At 35.9% G+C, this 16,889-nt stretch overlaps 1 protein-coding gene and 1 long non-coding RNA gene across 2 annotated transcripts in view; both read left to right on the top strand.

Moving 5' to 3' along the window:
* LOC131075032 (pentatricopeptide repeat-containing protein At5g65560) overlaps positions 1–16,889 on the top strand; it is a 95,351-nt gene that overhangs the window by 41,585 nt on the left and 36,877 nt on the right. The window lies entirely within an intron of this gene.
* On the top strand, positions 14,681–15,540 carry LOC131873603 (uncharacterized). The gene is made up of 2 exons (XR_009371503.1): positions 14,681–15,072; positions 15,344–15,540. It is a non-coding gene; the product is annotated as an uncharacterized LOC131873603 (long non-coding RNA).

Here is a 16,889-nt window from a genome sequence, read left to right as displayed (position 1 = left end):
GTCAACTACAGTGTCTCTTGCCACTACCACCAAAGCCTGATCATCTTTCTCTTCTCCTTTCTCCTTCTCTACACCCTTTGCACTTGCATCTTTACCATCATCTTCACCCTTCTCTCCATCAACTATCTCCTTAGCTACCTTTTATGAAACAACTTCTATCATTGGAGGATCTTGTTCAGCTTCACCAGAGTGATCAACATTAACATTATCAGGATCGTCTACAACTATGGTTTGTTCATTCGATTGCCCTGTTACAGTGGCCTTCTCAGATGTTTGATCTTTTTGCTTATCAAGAACGACTGCATGCACTTCCAAAATAGATATGTCATTTGATTTCTCTCTCGATTGAGTGTCATCATGCACTGGATTTACATCATATCTATGATCTATCAAAAATTATCTCAGAATTGTTTCAATCTCCTTGGTTACTTCATCTATTTTCTCAAGCATAAGTTTATTGACTCTCTTCTTGCTTCTGAATCTCTCCTTTGCAAACTTTAACAATCTAACAACCTCAGTTTTAGAAATTACAAAACTCAAATTCACTAATTCATACTCCTTTATTATTTCATCCTCTAAACTTGTTGTATGCCTCCTTGCATCCAAAATGTCATATAAGGTCTTGGGTATCATGGATGATAATTCTATTAATGCTTTACTATAAGTATCCATGTACTATACAACTGCTTCCTCTATAGCTCTCTGATCTTTATCTTCAAAATTTTCATAGTATACAGGAACATTCTTCAATTTACCATCCTTAAGCACTTCATCAATTATTTCTTTCAAAGTCATTGGGGGCACAACATCATATGTATCTTCAAATTCGCCAGATTTCAGAGCTTCATCCAATGCCAACTTCTGTGTCTTGCTCACTCTGCCTCTACCGGATGGCTCAGCTTCTGATTTTGACTTCTTGGACGGATGTGCTCCATAGGATTGAGGCTTCTTCACTACTCTTACATAAGTGGCTATCTTCCTTACCTCTTTCACCGCTTCATCAGATTTAGTCTCTATATCCTCATCAGTGGCTGCAACATACTCTCTTTGTGACTTCTCCTTCTTCCTCTTCTTTTCTCCATCAATTGACTTGGCTTGAGGGTTGGGTGGAGGAATAGGCTTCTGAAGACCAAAGGTAGGTGTATACTAGGACTTCCTTGGCTTTGATTGCTTGGGAGGAGTGGAGACTAGTTTTGACTTCTTAAGCTTTACCATGTCTTCCTCCTTTGGTATTTTTTTCTCCCTAGCCCTTTGCACAACTTCTTTAAATGATATTCTGATTTGTTTAGCAAGCTCTTCAACTTCCATTTTGACTTTCCTCTTCCTTCGCAGCTCAGTAAATTTATTGTGTAGATCAAGATCTTTCTCTTTGTATGCACCAAAGCTCTCCTCCTTCTCATCTACCGACTTACTCAACAAGTATTGAGCATATGCATCAAGTGTATTTGCATCCACCTCATACGCCATGGGCATGATCCAAACAGTTCTAGGATCAACTACCTCCATATGACATTGATCTTTATCTACCATGAAGCAAATTGTATTCTCATATTTCTCAACAAAATCTTTTGGGATCCTTTCTCTGCTCTACATCATTGCTTGAAATGATTTAAAATATCCCCACAAAGTAGATTTATGAGCTACTGTATCACCGAATCCCTACAAATCTTCTTTTATTTGGACTACCAATGGTTTATCATAAGCCCATTGAAATTTTCCTATTCCAAGGATTTCATCCAAGAAATAAAGTGCTAAAGAGACAATCAAGGAACCGAAATTAAAAACATGTTTCTTATCTTGTTTTATCTTCTTTCTGTTGCTCATTAGCTCACTGAGAAGTACTCCATAGAGATCATACCTTTTGTCTTCCTTAAGAATTTGATAATCACAAATATAGCAGTACTGGATACTGAGTTATGTCTAGTAGATTGGTACACCTTATATCCCATCACCATTGAGACAAATCTCACATCATGCTCTATGATATCACTAATTATCGTCAATCGATTGTCATATTGGGATCTGGTAACAGTTGTCACTATTGTGTTATGAACTTTCCTTAGACCAGGGATCTCACTGATTTCTCTCAAATAGGTTACAACTTGAATGGCTTGGTTCGTGATCTTGTGAGGTCTGTCCAACCATATAAACTCATTGTGAATTTGGCTCAAGATGTATTTGACCCATTCGGGTTCATCAAACACCAAAAAATGAATGAACTGGATAAAACCCTTATCTTGCAATGATTTGAATTCGGGCTTCATATTTCCCATTCCATCCATCATATGCTTGGTCTATAGTGATAGCATGTCTGCATTTCCAATCTCCTCAATGTTATAGTGAATATATGTCTTGATATCTTCATTATGTAGCATGCCATACATGATAGAGAAAAAAGCACCTTTAGGATCATCTTCAACATATTTGAATGGATGTCGCTTGAACATGGGTCTTTCTCTCTCTGTAATCTAAACCACCAATGGAGTCACAATACTAAATGTAGATGCCATTTCAAAATTAGGGTATGAGAAATAGTTTGAGCACAAATAAATACCTCTTTAGATTCAACCAGATGCTAGGAATCATTGACTGATTGCTTCAAGCTCTGTTATCATAGCTCAATCTCATTCTTCTTGCTCCTCTTCACTTTCTCTTCACTTGCAATGTGAAGAATGAATGATTGAAATGCCTTTTTATCCACAGAAAACCTAACTTTAAGTAATAAATGCACAACCCTAAAGATTTTTTGGATACCTTGCATCTTCAAGAATTCATCACGAGATACTCAAATAGACATGGAATCTTCCAGATGTCAACTGCACATCTAATCTTCATTATCTGCAACCATCCTCAAGTGGTTTTAGATCTTCAAAATGAGGTTTTAAGGATCTGCAAGAAAATTTTCCCCTTAAGGCATTTGGCCTTGGTTACCGGATGAGGTTCCAACACTGAAATCAAGTGCGGAGACATTCTGAACATTTGAATATTCCTTCTTAACCCACATCTTCTTATGTTGCTCTTCAACTTCTTCAACCTTTGCTTTTCCCTTTTCATTTGATATGTTCTTGTCTACCAGAGCATTCTTGCTTACATTCTTGCTTCTACAATATATTGCAATATGACCAAATTTGTTGCATGCATAACAAACAACATTTCTTTGCATAGGCTTGAAGCTCACCTAATTTGGTCTCATCCTGCATTAGTTAGAAAGGTGTCCAAACATTCCACAAGCATAACGTCTCTTATTCTAGAAATTATTCATCACTTTTTTGCACATGTTTCACTTATGACCAAATTTGTTGCATATGAAACATTGACCAACAAAGGTACAACCATTATTAATCACATTCATCCCATTATTCATCTTATTTCTGCATTGACTTTCGATATGACCAAATTTACCACAAACAAAAAATTTACCATTGAATTTATAGGAATTAGGCTGTCTTACCAGAGGCTTCTTGTTATTCTGATGATTGCTTTGTCCAGAACCGGAGGATTCTCCCTTCTCATATCCAAGTTCTCGCATGTCTTTCCCATGTCTCTAACTTTCCAGCATCTCATCTAGTCGGACTGAGCTAGCTTTGAATTTTTCTTTGTACCCATTAGTAGTAGAAAGCTCATCTCTCATAATTATGATTTGCCTTTCAAGCTCTTGTCCATCATTCTTGCATTGCACCAATCAAGTTTCAACTGATCATTCTCATAGTTTAGTCTGCAAAATTCATCAAATCTATCCTTCAATGACTGAGTCAAATTTTCCTCATTCTTCTTTCTATATTCAATGTCCTTTGTTGGCTTCATCACAATGGATTGAATCTCATTCTTCAGGGCTGCATTCTCTCTAGCAAGCTTCTCACATTTATTTGTCTTGTCTTGTAGGGCTTGATTGTCAATTCTTTTCTCTTCTTTCTCCTTGAGTTTATCCATTAGTTTCTTTCTCTTCTCTCTTGATGTCTTGACTTGTTCCTTCAGAGATTCAATGAAATTCTCAGCTACTTCCAGACTTCTCCTTAGGCTACTCTTCTCTTTCATAGCTTCACCAAGATCTTCAAGAGCCACAATAAGTTGCTTCAACAAACCAAAGTCCATTGATTCAATCTTCTAGATCTTCCTCAAGTTGTTAGGCGTTTTCTGACGAACTAAGTTTTGATACCAATTGTTGGAATCAATTAACACTGAGAGGGGGGGTGAATTAGTGTTTTGCAATTTACAAACTTATTAATCTAATTCTTAAACCACCAAATGCATAAGAATGAAATTCAAATACAGAAACATAAAGCAATCAACCACACAACCATAACACCAAGATTTTTATGTGGAAACCCAGAAAGGGAAAAACCACGGTGGGGTTTGAACCCACAATATTATTATACTATATCCAGAAGTATGATAATATTATATAAGGGGAATGGACTTGCATTTAGGCACATTGCCTAAAGCTCACTGCTCAAATACAAAAAGGGCTACAACCCAGAGGGAGGCTCACTGCCTTACAATAGATTATAATTGATTACAATAATGAATGAAATAAAGTATAACGTCCACATATGCCAAAAAAATAGTTCCGATTAGGCTCAAATTTACTTTTCCAACTGTTATGTCTCTCTGCTCTGTTTTACTTGCACTGTCATACACCAGAGCACCAAAATCTTCAATTACATTCACCAACCTTTGCACATTCGCTCATAAAGACTTATTCAACTCATCTCATACATCAAAATGTTCAACCAAATTAATCTTATATATCCATACCAACAAAATGAATCATTTACCATGTCGTCTTACTTATGCCTTGTGAACAATATGACTTCAGGTAAATCAAATATATGTACACTGAATATGATTTTTGAGTTGGGTTGTCATCAATGACAACTCCTAAGCATCTCTCATGCATCAATATTCACTAGAACAATGTGTCTTTCCAACACAACCATGATTGAGTCAATCAAACCTACAAATGCCACATCCATAGCCCTTTGAAATTTTGCAAGTGCATTTGTCCATCCAAATGGCATTATGACATAAACATAGGTTCCCCAAGGTGTGGTAAATGTTGTCTTATACTATTCAAATTCATTTACCTTGACCTGGTTATACTATAAGAATCCATCCATCATAGATAAGAGCTCACATCTGATGACTTTCTACAACATGGCTTCTATCTTAAGCAATGGATAGTTGTCTTTTAATGAGGAAATGTTTAGATTTTTGAAATCAACACAAAGCCTGATGTCCCCATTCTTTTTCCTAATTGAGACCAAATTGGACACCCAAGTAGAGTGTCTAATAGGCTTTATAATTCCTCCATCCCTAAGCTTAGTAAGTTCATCTCGCATTTTGGGAGCCAGGGTGGGGGATAATTGGTCTTTTTTTTGTCTAAAGACTCTAGCATTTCGATTTAAAAGGATCTCATGTTGGAAAAAGGTCTTCCTTGTAATCCTTTAGGTCATCATAAGTCCTGGAAAAAAACATTCCTATACTTTCTTAATAGAGCCATAAGTTTGGATCTAATATCAGCACTCTTTTTTCTTCCAATGAAAACTTTCTTTGGGGATGTAACATTTCCTATATTGACTTCTTCTAACTCTTCATTTTTGGTTGGGGTACTCTTCATGAGATTCTAATAATTACCACCAAACACCTCTAGTGCAACTAATCCCCTTGGGATCTTTTTTTTTTTTATTGGACAACTTCATTTCCAAAAACAATATGTTTATTATTTACAATTTGAACTAAGAAATCATAGTCAATTTCCTGAGACTCATAGCCATCTACACATTGTAATTTGTTTTGTAAATCCATGTCATCCTGAAAGACTTGCCAATTAGTGACATTTTCTAATACTGATGGCCTAATCTTTATCTCTATTTCTGATACATTCACAAGTGTTTCATCAATTTGTTTCATAGCAACATTGACAAGGAAATCTGCCATCATACTCTTGCTTCTTTCAACCCAATCAATTGAAAATGCATCAACAGATTCAATAGTGTCTCATATAGAATTCCTATATTGTTTTAACATTTTATTTTTTGAGGAATACCTAGACCTTACTTGAGACACAACTAACTGTGATCTCCAACTACTTGAAGCATTTTAATCACGTGCCTTTTAGTAATACCAAGACCTAAAAGCAAATCTTTATACTCTGCAACATTATTAGTACATTCAAAAATTAACAAGAAAGAATACTTGAAAGTTGTCTCTTGGAGATATAAATAAAATCCCTATACCTAATCCATCCTTGGAGCATACTCCATCAAAATATATTTTACATAATCCCTGCTGATCAGATTACAGCTCAAGGTTAATTGCATCTGTATTTTTTAACAAAACTTGTGGTTGATCCACCTTAAAATTATCAATATCAACATCATAGAAGCTTACCAATTCATTTGGGGGTACTCCTTCAACACCCATTTGAGACCTTGGTTCCCTAAATATCTTGCCATTCTTTCCATTCATAGGGATTGTGGCAAATGAGAGATCCTACTGCATGTGGCCTTCCACAGCTACACCCCATTGCCTTGAGAGAAACATACCATATTGCGGTGGAATATCAGCTACAATCACATTCATTTTATAAGGTATCAGTAGTATCACATTTTGCTAATTTGGCTTATCAGCCATTAGCCTTAGCATGCTAAGTAATGCCACATTGTTCATTTGGTCAGAGTGAACAAGGGAATTGATTTCTTGTAGAAGGTTGGAGTTAGGGCTTGATTGTGCTTCCCCTGACCTCCTCTGTGTCAGACATAGTTCATTAGACAAGTTTTCCATTTTGATGCAAGAGCATTTGAGTAGTTCATCCAGTTGGAGCAATTGGCAGTGGAGTTGCTTGGAGATTGTTGAATTTCTTCATGTTTGTGAAATTAGAGTTGCAGATTTGGATTTAGCATCTAGAGATTATTGTCTTAAACATATTCGAGATTCATGGAATTTGGATTTGTTTCAAGTGAGATATCAATTTTGGTATTGGTCCGATGTTGGTGTATTCTTACCGGTTGGTCTTTCAGTGTGTGGAGCGAAGAAGAACTGGGTTGCAAATGGTTTCCGTAACTTAGGGATCATTGGGAGATGTTGTTTTTGGCTTGACCGATGTTCTTGGAGGTCTGCGCGAAATTCTAAGAATTATTGGAGGTGTTCTTGATGATTTGGTTGACATGTTAGTGTTCTCACATTTCATTATGAACCGGCGGATCTTTGGCCAATTTGATTTAGTTGTTGAGGCTTGTAGATAATATAAAGAGGAATTTTGGGGACTGAATTGTGGGGATGAAGGTCCATGAAAAATAAGAATTAGGAAACATGTAGATTTCAGAGGTGCAAAGGTGTTTTGGTCCGGTGGAGTGAGGTCAAGATCAGAAGAGCGTTACCGGATATAGAGTTGTTAAGTAGATGATCTGCATATCATAGATTTGATTTGTTTGAATGATTTTCTGATTCTGGGCTATAGTCCACCATGTGTAAAGTCTGAGGGCATATGCAATTCATAAAAATAGTATAAGGATTTAGCTTTGAGGCTCGGTTTTTCCCTTTGAGGGTTTTCCTAGGGTATATCTTGTGTTGAATGATCTTATTTTTCTATGTTATTTCATGGTGTTTGAATTATAGGATGCAAGGTGGGGATGTCCTTCATTGGATCTCCCCACCTTGGCTACATCAAGTGGTATAAGAGAAGGTTATGAACCTGTTGATGGAGGGAGAGTTGGTTGTAAATCGGTTGGTTTAAAATAACTTGAGGAAGCTTGAAGACTTGTTTAGATCGCTGAGCATTGAGGCAGTACAAGGCTTGCAAAAAGACCACCAAACCTAGGAGCATGAACTTGAGGCAATTGACAAGTGGACTTGACTAGATTTCTGAATTGAGGCAAGCTGCAAGGTTGTCCATTATATCACTGAGGAGAGGCAACTGGAACTTGTAGTCAAACCGCTGAACTTGAGGTAGTTGCAAGTCGCTGTGAATAAATCGCCGAAACATATTTGATGTAGCATTGGTTATCAAGTGATAGGACTCACTTTTCAATTAACCCTGAGAGTCTGATGTAGGAGCATCTGAGTAGTTCATCTGGTTGGAGCAGTTGGTAGTGGAGTTGCTTGGATATTGTTGCATTTCTTCATGTTTGTGGATTTAGAGTTGTGGATTTGGATTTAGCATCTGGAGATCATTGTCTTAAAAATATTCAAGATTCATGGAATTTGTATTTGATCCTAGTGAGATATGAATTCTGGTATTGGTTTGGTGTTGGTGTGTTCTTACCGATTGGTCTTGCAGTGTGTGGAGCGAAGAAGAATTAGGTTGTGGACCACTTCTGTAACTTGTGGATATTTGGAAGATGTTGTTTTGGGCTTGACTGATGTTCTTGGAGGTTGTGATGTGTTCTTGATGATTTGGCTGATATGTTAGTGTTCTCACATTTCATTATGAACTGGTGGATCTTTCGCCGACTTGATTTAGTTTTTGAGGCTTGTAGATAGTATAAAGAGGAAGTTTGGGCATTGATTTGTGGGGATGGAGGTCCATGAAAGATAAGAATTGGGGAAGATTTAGATTTTGAAGGTGCAAAGGTATTTTGGTCTAGTGGACTGAGGATCGGATCAATAGAGCGTTACCAGAGATAAAGTTGTTAAGCAGATGATCTTTGGATTATAGATTTGAGTTGTTTGAATGATTTTGTGATTCTGGGCTATGGTCCAACATGTGTAAAGCCTGAGGGCATATGTAATTCATCAAAATAATATAAGGATTGAGTTTTAAGGCTGGGTTTTTCCCTTTGAGGGTTTTCCCAAGGTATATCTTGTGTTGAATGATCTTGATTTGCTCTATTATTTCATGGTGGTTGTGTTATAGGTTGCAAGGTGGGGTTGTCCTTCATTGGATCTCCCCACCTTGGCTGCATCAAGTGGTATTAGAGCAGGTTATGAACCTCTTAATGGAGGGAGAGCTGGTTGTTAACTAGTTGGATGAAAAGAACTTGAGGTAGCTTGAAGAATTATTCATATCGCGAGCATTGAGGCAGTACAAGGCTTGCAAGTAGACCGCCGAACCTAGGAGCATGTACTTGAGGCAATTGATAGGTGGAATTGAACATATCGCCGAATAGAGGTAGGCTGTAAGGTTGTCCAGTAGATTGCCGAAGAGAGGCAACTAGAACTTGTAGTCAAACCACCAAACTTGAGTAGTTGCAAGTAGCTGTGAACAAATCATCGAAACAGATTTGATGTAGCATTGGTTATCAAGTGATGGGAATCTGGTGCAGGGGAACCTCATGACTAAGATAATCAGGACCAAGACAATGAAGGCCTAAAGGTCACACATGCATAAGAATGTGATATTTCTATCTGTTTAATAGGATAGTTTAGTTTTTTTTATCTTTGTAATAAACCCCACTTTGTTACCCAATGACATGAATTTGGCAAGTCGTTAAGCCACCATGGGCATATGGGCCTAGGGGTATTTAGATGAGTATTTTCCAGGTTTTTTATGTGTGGGAGGTGTCTTAAGAGGTTTAAGACATGTTTGAACAACTCTAAGTCTGCGGGCTTAACATGAGTCTAAGTTGCTAATGCAAACCATGACAACTTTTCTTGAAAAAATTTTGGTTACAAAGAGCAATTTATTCCCAACGGTCACCTTAGTTAAAAAGATGGTTGATAACCATTGAGAAAGGCATAAAATGTCATTTCCAACCATCAGTGAAGGGTGGAAGTGTTTTGTTAACATTTTGTCATCATTAAAGCAATAAAATTCTAAGAATTTCTTGCAATTTTGTTGTTTTGAACGATGTACCATACTGTATGAACATTTTGGGATTAGAAAACTAGTGGGATGTGGTAGAGTGACAAATCACCTTTCATATGCATCAAGTTTGAGGTCCTAACTTGTCAAGACAAGGGAGAAACCTGCAATTTTCTGGAAGTTGTTTGGATTTGATAGTCCTACCTAGGGTTTCACAAAGAAATGGCCTAATCTTACTGATCCTTCACTGATTGTCCATGAATCTAGAGGAGATACAAGTATGGCCAATGTATTTTAATATTTTGGAAGACTTTTGCAGGTTTGGACCGGTTGGAGGCATGGGTTTGATGCATTAAGGCGGGCAACTCCATGTGGCCACCGTGCAAATTCAAGCAAATAGGTTTCACATCAAGTGTTAAGGGTTTGATCTCTATCTAAAACTTAGGGATTGATGGTTTTACCAAGTCTGAAGAGTATCCCTTGTGTTTATTTGGAAAGATAGGGCTTGTGCCTATCCTTTCCTTTGTAAATTAGGCCTAATTGGGGCTATTAGGTCTCCTAACCAAGATAGGGTTTGGACCCTTGCATTCCCGAACAGTTGGAACCCCTTGGATATGTTTTTTAACTCATTAAAGGGTACCCAAATTTGGAATTATTTTTTTGAGTCCTTTGGATAAATAAGGAGTTAACAAAGAGAAACTGGTCTAGCAGGGCTACTAGGATTAGTAGGCCTTCTTGCAACAATTATCACAAGCCATTGTAGGGAACCTAAATTGGTGATTGGATGGAGTCTTCCTGACCTAGGGGAATTCAAACCAAACCTTAGATAGGCACTAGTGACTTGGGAAGAGGACCAACCCTAGTTGGGCTATTGGGTCCTTAAGAATCGCTAGAAATCCTTGTGAAGCATTCAAGGGAAATGGCCTTGTGAGGAAGCATATAGGGTGGAAATGATGTGAGACCTGTCAAACTAAATCTATCTTAACTCCATAAAGTCTTTTGTGATTGCTAGAGTCCTTGGTTTTTTCTTTGACTAAAGGAGCCTACCCTATACCTATACCAGGGCTCTGCATGAGACTCACTTTTCAATTAACCTTGAGAGTTTGATGTAGGAGCATCTGAGTAGTTCATTTGGTTGGAGCAATTGACAGTGGAATTGCTTGGAGATTGTTGCGTTTCTTCATGTTTGTAAATTTAGAGTTGCGGATTTGGATTTAGCATCTAGAGATCATTGTCTTAAACATATTCGAGATTCATGGAATTTGGATTTGATCCCAGTGAGATATCGATTTCGGTATTGGTCTGGTGTTGGTGTGTTCTTACCAGTTGGTCTTGCAGTGTGTGGAGAGAAGAATAATTGAGTTGCAGATGGTTTCCTTAATTGCAGATCATTGGGAGATGTTGTTTTGGGCTTGACTGATGTTCTTGGAGGTCCGCACGATGTTCTTGGAGGTCCGCGTAGATGACTTGACCAATGTTCTTGGAGGTCCACTGATTGATCTTTGACCGACTTGATTTAGTTGTTGAGGCTTGCAGATACTATAAAGAGGACGTTTGGGGATTGATTTGTGGGGATGAAGGTCCACGAAAGATAAGAATCAGGAAAGATGTAGATTTCGAAGGTGCAGAGGTGTTTTGGTTCATTGGACTGAGGTCTGAATCAATAGAGCGTAGATCATAGATTTGAGTTGTTTGAATTATTTTGTGATTCTGGGCTATAGTCCAGCATGTGTAAAGCCTGAGAGAATATGTAATTCATCAAAATAATATAAGGATTGAGCTTTGAGGCTGGGTTTTTCCCTTTGAGGGTTTTCCCAGGGTATATCTTGTGTTGAATGATCTTATTCTTCTCTATTATTTCATGGTGTTTGCATTATAGGCTACAAGGTGGGGTTGTCCTTCATTGGATCTCCCCACCTTGTCTGCATCACATTCTCTAGATTCAATCATAGAGGACTTACCAGAAAGGATAATGTCATCCACAAACTACTATAAAATTGAGGGGGACAGGGTAGAAGCAGTCTTAATTCCCATAATTATTTTATTGTGAACCAGTTTCATAAAATTTCTACTTAGAACTTCAACAAGCATTATGCAAAGATAGGGTGAAAGGGGATCACCTTGTCTAATGCCCTTTTCAACCCCAAAGAAACCCCTTGGAACACCATTAACCATTACAGAGTACTTCATAGTTTCCACACATTGTCGAATCAAATTGATGAATGTATCACAAAAACCAATGCGAGAAAGAACTTTGTAAGAAATCTCCAATAGAATCTATCATAAGCCTTTGAGATATTGAGCTTCAGAACCATACCTGACATTTTGCATTTGTCCATAGAATGAATAACTTCATGTGTGTTGATGACTGCATCAAGAATTTGCCTTGCAAGGAAAAAGCCCTTTTGGTTACAATTAATGATCCCATCTAGGAAAGGCTTAATCCTATTGACAAGGACCTTGGAGAAAATCTTGTAGATTTCATTGTAGAGGCTGATGAGCCTAAAGTCTCAAATTTGCTTAGGCTCTTGGATTTTCATATTTAGGACAATGAAAGTATTATTAAGTTTCTTTAACAACTTACTAGTATGAAAGAAGACTTGTCACTCATAATATCATAAGCAAAAATGTCCCAAAATTCCTTGAAGAAAGTAGGAGGGAAACCATTTGGTCCAGGGATATTGTATGCACCCATAGAGAACACATCTTCACGAAATTCCACCTCAGAGATGGAAGCCAAAATATGTCATTCTCAATTGAGCTTATAATCTGTGGAACATAATCTAAGAGACAATTCTTCAAAGAAGGAGAGACTTTGTCATGAGCGTCAAATGTGCTTAAGAAATGGTTCACTGTCATCTCCCTAATAATAAGCTCCTTAGTAATTTCTTGTTTCTTGGTTTCTTTTATTCAAAAGGTACCTAATGGTGTTCCTTTTCTTGTGTTTGCAAGCAAATTTGTGGAAGAATGTCGAGTTCCTTAAAAAAAGTGCATTAATATTTTGAATTTCTATTTAATGAATTGAATGCATAAAATGTGCAACATTTTTAAAAAAAAGTTAAATTCGAATTATAAAAATTTTGTTCTCAAATTTTAATTCTTTATAATGATTGATTCAATTAATTGAATAATAAAATTCAATAAATGTAATAATGCTAACGTAATAAAAATTAATAAATAAATATTTGAAATATATCTTAAAAAAATATGATGAAAAAAATACATCTATTTAAAAAAAAACCTCAACAATAAGTATGCAACGTGCTGAACAATATGTTTTACTTAAGTGGATCTTTTAATGAATTACAATTTCATTTTCTGTCATAACCAGAAAACTATAGGTAAATAAATGTTTGGATAGATTTATTTCCTTTTTAATAACAAGAGACGTGAATGTCAAGTTCTTGCCGAGTGGAAGCAAGTATAAGCAATGAGTGAAAATGGATTTTGTAGGAATTGTTAAATTGTCAAGGCTTATTATACAATTTAAGTGGACTTGGCATATAGGTTGTTTATGCATATGTTGAATTACTAAGTTCGAAATCATTAAGCTTTCTTAGAGGCTTGCAAATGTAGTTTGATCTATTGTGATGATCCAAATTAAAAGACAAACTACATACCACAATCTTCTAATATCTAATTTAACATCTAGAGAGGCGATAACCTTTAGATATAGGGGAAAGGACACAGTAGTTGAGCATGTATCAATTGTTGTGAGGGTTGTTGATACCTTTTGTTCCAAAAATTGAACAAATAAAACCTATTGTTTGAAACAAAAAATATCAATTTTTGTTAGGAAATGTACCAACAGTTGTTAGGAAATGTACCAATAGTTGTTAAGAAATGTACTAATATTGTAAAAAGTAACCAATCAGATGATGCCATGTCAGTTGCACGCCTATTGGTCTCACTTTTTGGGGGGGTTGTTGTGGACACCTTGGCAAAAAGCATGCTGATGTGGCATCATATTTGATGATGTCACCCTGAAACCTTAGTTATAAGCAAGGGACTTGCCAAGTAAGCTGCTATAAAAAAATCGGAGTGATTTGAAATTTTCAAGTAGGATTTTGAGAAGCGCGAAGTTAGGGTGCACAACTACTGGGTCCTTTCCCCTAGCTGCAGCTGAAAAGTAAACAAAGTTCAAGAAATTGAAAGTACAGTCAAAAGATTTCCTACTTAATCCTATGATGACACTGTTATTAAATTTTAATGATAATAAAAATATTTTGAGAAATAAAATAAAAAATAAAAATATGAGCAAATACTAGTGAGGTGTACTAGGAAACATGATAAAACTCAACTTGTATTCACTTAATAGACCCTAATAACAAACTCAACTTCTATTCACTTAATAGACAATTAATGATCTCAGTAACTCTTTTTATCATTTTCTACAATTTTTTAATTCCTAATTTTTAAAATATAATTAAAAATTACTATCATTCATATTATTATCCTCCATAGAATAAAATTAAAAGATCTTTAACTTAAACTTTTTATTCATTCTAGATGATTGATTTTATCCACCTTATATTTGTATTAACATTACTAATTTCCTAAAAAAGATCTGTAATGTTAAAAAGCCTAAATTGAAATGTACATCTTAATTAATTTGTCACATATTTATTGTCCTCACATCCATGATAAAACAAATTAAAAATCCAAAAGGAGAGATTATATGGACATATCAAATGCATGTACATGTATATTTAATAAGCAATCAAACTTGGAAGTTTTGACTAGTCACAATTGAATCACATGTTCAGGTCCAAGTGTCAAAGTAAAATATATACTTGGCAAACCCTATTCAACACGTCGTCTAAATGCATTGCATGCCTTCCATGTATCATGCTAATAAAAACACTTTTTATGATATTTATCACTGGCTTGCATTTCTCCTTTAGCATATCATTGGTTAAGTGAATCATATGAAAAGAAGTCTGTAAATTATGAAAATTGTTGAAGCTCGTTGCGCAGGGACTTATGAGGTCGATACCCTGACTGCCAATCATTTATCCTAATAATTCAATTTATTGCACAAATCCTGTCTTTGGATCACGTTGTGAAATTTCTGGAAATTGAATTTGAGTTTATCACCATTATGAAGTCTCTTTGGTTGCACTGAAGTTCGTGTGGGGTACCATAAAGATTTTGGGGAAGAACTGGTTTATTTCACTGTGGGTTGGTTGCTGGCAGACCACAGCTGAGTGCCGCATTGGTCCACAACTGAGTGCCGCATTGGTCCAACGCTGGACGAACGCATATTTCATCTGACAAACTATAATTGAGTGCTATTCTTCTGCTCCATTATTGTTGGCCTATGCATTGTGGTGCGAGTCTTTATGCTTGATGCCTCATTGTGGCCTAAGCAATTTCTTATCATGGGATTGTTATTTATTGCTCTGGTATCTTTCTTTTTATTTTACGTGTGGGTGCATAAGGAACAATTTCATCTGCACTTGTATTTCAACTTTGTTGTTTGATTCTAGAAATCCATAATTGCCATAAAGATAGAATATTAGCGTGAGTTTGGTTTTAAAAGTTCTTATTATTGGGTTTCATTGAAAGAAATATCTTTCTTGTTTCACTGTTGTTATTCAGGCATTACACCGGACTTGTGATTTTATGAGTTGCTGGAGACAGTTAATGAACATAGAAAAAACAAGGTGCAATCTGCTATAACTTGTTTGAGCTAATTCCTTTCATTTATGTATGGCTGTAATAGATTCTGGAACAACATTACTAGATTCAGTTTGAATATCTCAGAAATAAAGATCATCAAAGTATCTTTGACATTAGATTGCAAATTAGTGTCCTTTCTTTGTCAAATCTCAGAAATAAAGATCAACAAAGTACCTCTATTGTTAATATCTTTAAGATTAGATTGCAAGTTAATGTCCTTTCTTTGTCATTATTTTATGGACATCAATACCATCTAAATATGAAAGCATAGAATCAGTAAATATGATAAACATGCATACCCGAAACGACTCACCAGTAACACAAGTTAAAAGCAGAGCATACAAAATATATTTTTGGGGTAAAAATTGAAGGTCAGTTTGAGTAGAGTTTTTACATTTTCCTTATTTTTTTCAAGTATTTTGCTTTGAGGGCTGATGATGTGTCCCCATGTATTATACCTTTTTGACTGTTGATATGACATGTGAATCCATCTAGCTGTGAACCAAATTAATTGGCTATATCTTTACCAACTAGCTCTAATCCACGATCTATTCTGTTCCAGCAATTCTGTTATGGATTTCTCCTGTGACAGTCATATTTGTTTCAAATTGGAGTATCTTCCACTATTTTTCATAATTTAGAGTCACATGCCTGGAGTTGATACATCCATTTTCAATAGTTGTCATCCTCAATTCAAATACCAAGGGGTGGTGGATGTTTACTGTTCATGTTTATATTTTAATTACATACAGCTGCATCATTGGTTGCCTATTGCATAGTGACTTGTTTTTTTAAAAAAAATTTAAAATGACATATCTGGTACAGCTTTCAGGGAACCCAGTGATATCAACTGGAATAGCTTCAGAAATCAGAGAAATTGTTTATCATTGTCACCTGATAGTTGTTATTTTGAAAGTTGGAATAGAGAGGAAATATTCTATTACTATTTTTGGAATAATAGTGCATTTATGTTGTCATATGGGATTTTTCATTTTTTCTGTTCATTAATCCGGACACTAAGCAGACATTTTGTCAAACAGTTTGCAGGAAGCTAAACTTTGGGTTTATTTCAACGAGTAGGGTGATAAATGTTAAATGTTATTTTATGTGAGTGCTTAAAAGAAGCTGCAAATTTTCGCATTCTTTTCTAGAAAATTTGAAAATAAAAATAGTTCCTAGATGCACTTTTCGAATCGTTTTCAAATTCCATTGTGATATATCCAATAGTCAAACACAAAAGCTAATTCAATCTAGAAACATAAACTGAATAACCCATGTTTAGAAACAACAATATCTGAACGACAACATCAATATCAAGTGAACAAGAAATTCATATCAAATATGAGTAAAAATTCTAGAACAGTTGATATCTATTAAAGGTCGAACATAAACAGATTTTTTAAAACTGCAGAAACAGAGTATTTGAGAGTATTTGAGGGTAGTCGCTAGCAGTACTTTGAACATG

Source organism: Cryptomeria japonica, chromosome 2 (genome assembly GCF_030272615.1).
Source record: "Cryptomeria japonica chromosome 2, Sugi_1.0, whole genome shotgun sequence".
In the NCBI taxonomy this organism is placed as follows: Eukaryota; Viridiplantae; Streptophyta; class Pinopsida; order Cupressales; family Cupressaceae; genus Cryptomeria; species Cryptomeria japonica.
This window is presented reverse-complemented; position numbering and strand designations above follow the sequence as displayed.